Genomic DNA, 7156 nt, shown 5'->3' on the forward strand with positions numbered 1-7156 from the left:
TAAGGGAGTCTTTTTGCCTAAAGCTTACAGTAGAGCACCAGAATAGGGCAATCAAGAACGTGCCCAATTAGAACAAGTACAAAGAAAGACCAAGACTTACACCTAAGCTGGAGGCTACAATTTAAGTCATTCCTGACCTGATCAAGATCAAAGTAAGACCAAAAGCTTGCAACCAAGCCTAAGGCAAGTTTTTGAGCTATCAGGATCTCAAGGGTCAATTAAATCAGTAGGAGGAGGGGGTTCTCAGAGCTCTCAGCCCTCAGACCAGCACATCTCCAAGAACTGGGAAAACCCCAGAAAATAAGCTTTGAATAGCATCAAAGAAGCACTGAAGTTTAAGAGGGTACCCCAACCTCCCAGAAAACAAAGCTTACCTATATTAGATAGGAATAAGATAGATGAGCAAACAGAAAAAAGGCACCTAACTCTAAAGAATTTTTATGGAGACAAAGAGCAAAGTACAGACCCAGAAGGGGACAAAGCAAACACACACAATGTCCAAAAGAAAAATATGGACTGGACACACATTCTGGAAGAGTTCCGAAAAGACTTCAAAAACCAATTAATAGGGGTAGAGGGAAAGTGGCAAAGAGAAATGAAAGTGATGCAAGAAGAAATGGGCCAATTGAAAAAGGAGAACCAAAAACTGACAAACGAAAATCAAGCTTTAAAAATCAGAATTGGGGGGCAGGTGGGTAACTCAGTGGATTGAGAGCCAGGCCTAGAGACGGGAGGTCCTAGGTTCAGATCTGGCCTCAGACATTTCCCAGCTGTGTGACCTTGGGCAAGTCACTTGACCCCCATTGCCCACCCTTACCACTCTTCCACCAAGGAGCCAGTACATTTAAGGGTTTAAAAAAATCAGAATTGATCATCTAGAAATTAATTATTTCATAAAAATAAGAAACAATAAAGCAGAATCAAAGGAATGAAAAAACAGAGGAAAATATGAAATATCTTATTGAAAAAACAACTGACCTAGAAAATAGATCTAGGAGAGACAATTTGAGAATTATTGAACTACCTGAAAGCCATGTTCATGAATAGGACATACCAAATCCCTTTTTTCAGGTTTCTAAACTGGCAAATTAGGGGTATGTTAAAGATAGAGTTTTCCTAAATGTTAGCAAAGCATTAGATAAAATATCTATGCCTGTGGAAAGGACAATAAAACACAGGTTAGATGATATTACAATAGATGGACCTAGCATAGAATTAATGGCCACTCTTAAAGAGTAAGCAATCTTATATCAACACAACAGAAGTCTCTTATGAAATTTCCCTGGGGATTCTGTGCTGGAACCTAAGCTATTTTGCATTATCACACTTGGATGAAGGCATAAATAGTATGATTAGCAAATTTGTTGGTGACCCAAAACTGGCAGGGATAACTAACATGACCCTGATCCAAAAATATGCCAGGCCAGAAGCTCATAAGTCAAATTTAATGAGATGAAATTTAATAGAAATAATAATAGGTAGTGTTTACATTGAGCTTTAAAGTTTCCTAAAAACATTTGACAAATCTTATCACATTAATCCTCACAGGAATCTTGTTAGGCAGGTGCTATTGTTATCTCCTTTTTACTGTTGAAAAAACTAAAGCGAAGTGATTTGCTCATGACTCCACAAATATGAAAATTTTGAAGCAGGATTTGAACTCATTTCTTCTTGACTTCAAGTCCAGCACACCATACATCATGCCACCTATTTGCCTTACCTGCATTTAAAAATAAATATTCAAAAGTCCAAAATGGCAGAAGGGAATGGTAACTAGAAAAGAATAAGTTAGCTGAGGACATCAATGCCATCCAGTCGATAAAGCCAGAAGAATCTTGACCTATATCGAAAGGTCCGATGTCCCAAACTAGGGAGGTGACAGACCTACTATGCTCCACTTTTATCTGCCCATGTCTAAAGTATCATGTTCACTTGACACATTTTAGGAAGGGCATTTATAAGCTAGATGGTATCCAGAAGGAAACAACCAGAATGTGGGAAAGGCTTCTGGGTCAGAGTCTATAGGAACTGATCATTTTTAACTAGGAGAAAAGAATTCTTGAAGGAGGGGTCATAGGAATATAGATTAAACCTGGCCATCAAGTTTAACCTATTTGTTTTACAGATGAACAAACTGAGGTGCAGAGAAATGACTTTCTAGGGCTACACAACTTGCAACTGAGACAGGTTTCCAAACTGCATCTTCTACACTACAGCAAATCCTGTTCTCTCAACTACTATGTCTTGGTGGCCTTCAGACCCTTGAAAGGAAGCCACAAGTAAGAGGGATTTTGGTGGTTCTATTTAGCCACTTATCCACCCTCCTGAAAAAGCAAAGATAGGGACATGAAGGAAAGGGACAGAGGGACAGACTTATTTCAACTATCCATCAAGATGAGAGGTCTGACCATTGGAGCTACTCTAAAGTGACTCAGTTAGATGGTACAGAGGGGACAGCACTGGGCCTAGAGTCAGGAAAACTTCAGAACCTTACTAATTGTATGACCCTGGGCAAGTCAATTCACCCTGTTTGCCTCAGTTTCCTCATCTGTAAAATGAGCCCAAGAAGGAAATGGCAAATCACTCCAAGAAAAATCCAAATGGGGTCATGAAGAGTTGGACATGACTGAAAACAAAATGATTACAGGCAGCTTTGGCAAATACTATTACATAACATTTAGATAGCACCCACTACGTGCTGGGCACTTGGCTAAGTGCTTTACAAATCTCAGTTGATCCTCATGGCAATCCTGAGAGGTAGGTGCTACTATTATCCCCATTCTAGGAAGTTAAAATAACTAAGGCAGAAAGAGGTTAAGAGATTACACAAATAGTAAAGTATCTGAGGCTGGATTTGAACTTGGGTCTTTGTATAAATGGAGATTTTGAACCTTGGACTTTGTCTCCCAGAAGTCCCTCAGTATTTCCCAAAATTCCCTTTAGTCAATCCTGCGCCTCTACATTTGAGTGGTCACGTTATTGTTTTATGAGTTCTGTAGCTCCTCCCTCTTTCTCTCTTCTTCCCTAGCAGGCTGGGTTCGTTTAGCACCTTTTCACTCTAGTTTCTTTTGTTAGTTTATTATTAATAAAACTTGATAAAATATAATATTTAGTTCTTGTATATTAATTTTGATCTCTACAGTCTTACTGACTCCAGGCCCAATGCTCTAACCATTGTGCCATGAAGCTGCTTCCTGGTGGTGGACTCTCTGCTTGCTGGAGGTCTTCTAGGGAAGGCCAGATGACATTTTTGGATGACATTTTAGCCAGACATTTATTCGCACTGCTTCGGTGCCAGCTATTGGGCTGGGCTTTGGGGAGGCCAAGATGAACCTGAAATGCCTTCTGGGAATGTTATGAGAGGGAAATCTCATTCAGGTGGGTACGGATGGGATCAGACACCCTCTGAGGCCACTCCCAACTGAGAGGCTCCGAGATGGTTTGATTTTTCTACTACTGAAAGAGTGATTAACCCTTGCTGCCCTCTCCCAGCAGGCAAAGAGGAGGGCACCTACTCCTTATGATAACAAAGGTCAAAGGGTGTCCAGTTTCTTGGCCACAGAAGGGAGAAAAGCAAACTTGCAGCCCTTTGCATATGAAACATCCTAGGCATTTCTTCCAGCTCTGAGGGTTTGGGAGATCCCATGACCACCATCTTCAGAGGGCTGGAATAGATCCCAAATCTCCCAAACTCCCCCTCCGTAATCTGTTCCACCTATTAAATAGTCATGCTTGAACTAACCATAATGTTCCCTTCTTTTAAGAGGAGGAGCCCAGAGAGAGGAAGCGAGCTGCCCAGAGCCACACAGCTTGCTCTGGTTTCTCTTCTGTTGCTGCCTCCCCCAGGGGATCCTGTCCCCACTCTGGACCCGGCTCTTCAATTCAGTCCAGCACGTACCCGAGTGCCACTTTCTTTGACTCAACTGTCCTGACTTTTGGCCCAGAATTCTAGCTCCAATCAAAAGCCAACCATTCCAGATTTTTTTTCCTAAATGGCAAAGGGGAGTTGCTGAGCTGCTCTAGGCTCTTAGAGAGAGAAGATGGCGGACATCGCCCTGCAAGCTGGGGCTAAAGCATCATATGTTTACAAAAGGCCCAAACTTTGCCCTCCGCTATTACTATGAATTATTCAAATCGGGCAGGTCACAGGAAGATATTTATCCGGTCACCCCAAGTTCATTTCTCATCCAGAGCGAAGCCAAACCATAGAGAGGATTCTGGAACCCTTCGGAAAGATGGGACTCAGTGAAGCACGGGGAGAATTTGATCCACTGCTCCCGGGCTAATACGGGTCCTTATATGTTTCCTGTATTTCTATTTTTGTGGAAAACCTGGAAAGATGTGGGCTAGATTAGAGGGCCAGTAGATGGATTGAACTGGGTAAATGGCCAGAACCAAAGAGGATTCCTTAAGGATTCCGAGGCAGCTTGCAAGGAGGTCTCTCTCTATATATTATCCCCAGAGTTTAATACTTGGCCCTGTGCTGCTTAACACTGTTACCGATGAGAGGCAGCAAGGTAGCTCAGTGGATAGAGAACCAAGTCTGGAGACAGGAGGTTCTGGGTTCAAAACTGACCTCAGCCGCTTCCCAGCCATGTGACCCTGGGCAAGTCACTTAACCCCCATTACATAGCCCTTACTGCTCTTCCCCCTTGGAGCCAATAGTTAGTATTTATTCTATGAAAGAAAGGGCTATTTTTTGTTTTAAATGACTCAAAAGCAAAGATGGCAAGCCTGTTAAATTTATATATCATCAGGTCTAGAGACAGGAGGTCCTGGGTTCAAATCTGGATTCAGGCACTTCCCAGCTGTGCGACCCTGGGCAAGTCACTTAACCCCCATTGCCTACCCTTACCACTCTTCTGCCTTGGAGCCAATACACAGTATTGACTCCAAGAGGGAAGGGAAGGGTTAAAAAAATTATATATCATGACCAATTTGCATAGTGGCAAGTAAGAGCTAATAGTTGGATGACAGTATGCAGAACTCAAAAGGCTGGGTTGAATTGGAGCATCATTCTGAAGCTAATACTATAAAATCTAACAGAAATCAAGGTGTCTTACAGTAGTCGTTCAGTGGTTTCCAGTCTTATTTGACTTCTCACTACCCCATTTGGGATTTTCTTGGCAGTGATACCAGAGCAGTTTGCCATTTCTTTTGAGGAAACTGAAGCAAACAGGTAAGTGACTTGTCCAGGGTCACACAGCTGCTAAGAGTGTGAAGCCAGATTTTAGGATGAGTCTTCCTGCATCCAAGCCTGGCTGCTCTATCCACTGTGCCATCTAGGGTTCAAAAAGTCCATTTCGTAGGTCCAGGTCAAGGGAGGCATAGTTAGACAGTAAGTCGTTTGTCTGAAAAAGATCCAAGGATGCCTTTTCATCCTGGAGGCTTGCAGTGTCTCTGCAGTTCAGTATTGTAGCCAAAGGATAACTGTGATCCCGGCTTCCTTTAGAGATGCTTTAAAGATCCCTTCAGAGATTCAGGACTAGAGAGCTCACGGTCCCAGAGTTCTGTGCTCTGGCCGAACCACAGTAGGACTATCGAGCTTACTTCAGCACACTAGATTGGGGGGAGGTCACTGGAGGAGACAGCCAGGATGGTAAAGGACGGGGAGACCCCATCAAATAAAAAATGTTTAGAGGAACTTAGAAGAAAAGACAGGGAAGAAATGCGAGCTGTTTTCATGGACTTGAAGATCTCTCCTGTGAACTGAGATCAGAATTGTTCCACTTGAACCCATAAAGCAAATCTAGGAGCTTAAAATGGGGGGAAGCTTCCTAATAATTAGAGCCGTTGGGGGCAGCTGGGTAGCTCAGTGGATTGAGAGTCAGACCAGAGTTGGAAGGTCATGGGTTCAAATCTGCCCTCAGACACTTCCCAGCTGTGTGACCCTGGGCAGGTCACTTGACCCCCATTGCCCACCCTTACCACTCTTCTGCCTTGGAGCCAATACACGGTATTGATTCCAAGGCGGAAGTAAGGGTTTAAATTTAAAAAATATTTATTGGGGGCAGCTGGGTAGCTCAGTAGGTTGAGAGTCAGGCCTAGAGATGGGAGGTCCTGGGTTCAAATCCGGCCTCAGACACTTCCCAGCTGGGTGACCCCGGGCAGGTCACTTGACCCCCATTGCCCACACTTACCACTCATCCGCCTAGGAGCCAATACACAAAAGTTAGGGGTATAATAATAATAATAATAATAATAATAATAATAATTAGAGCCATCCCTTAGTGGGACAGGCTGCCTAGAAAATAAAAAAGTGGGTTCTCCCTCACTCCAGAACTTCAGGAAAAGGCTGGAGGACCATGTGGTCAGAGCTGTGGTAGAAGGGATGCTCTTCAGGCATATTTTGGACTAGCTTCCAGCCCTGAGGTTCCATCATTTGGTGCCTGGAGGAATTGGATGGCACATGGGATGGGGTGATCCCGGGAACAGGGCGGAATCTTCTCCCGAGAGCCAAAGATAAGGCTCGGAGTGGAGCATTTGTGCAGTCGCTGCCTCCCCTCAGGCTGGAAGCTCGCAGAACAGGTGCCGGTGGGAATTGGGAAAAGGAAGTTTCCTCTCGGGAGCTCTCTTTAACCAATCAAATCATTGGTCCTATAGAGGGGGCAGGAATTGTTCTCTGCTTCCGAATGGTGCCTAGCACAGCGCTGGGCAGGCGGCAACCCCCGAGGGCGGGAGGGATAGACCCAAGGACGAGCTCTCCCCGGGCTCCTCAGCTCCAGGAGTTTCCGAAGCCTGGATCCGGGGGGGCAAACCTGCAGGGTCTTAAAGTGTGAAGTGCCTCGGAGGGGAAGCGAAGGAAGCTGCCCAGAGGCCCGGTGAGGTGGAGAGCTGGCCGAGGACACAGCGGGGCTGCGAGGCGGAACCAAGCGCTCTTCATTTAGGGGCTTAAGTTAGAACATCGCGGCTGCAGGCTCCGGACTAGAGAAGAATCTAAACTGCCTGCTGCCCTCTAGTGGCTATTGTGGGGAGGACACAAGCATATTCCCGATAAAAGTATTCAGCACACATAGATAGCGCTTTAATGTTTGCAAAGTGCTTTTTCATATAGAAGCTCCTCGAATCCTTACTACACCCCAGTGAGCTAAGTGTTATTATTGTCCTCTTTTGGCAACGTGGCTGAAGAAGGGGGGGGGGGGGCTGAATAGGGAGA

Source organism: Gracilinanus agilis, chromosome 2 (assembly GCF_016433145.1).
Source record: "Gracilinanus agilis isolate LMUSP501 chromosome 2, AgileGrace, whole genome shotgun sequence".
NCBI lineage: Eukaryota > Metazoa > Chordata > Mammalia > Didelphimorphia > Didelphidae > Gracilinanus > Gracilinanus agilis.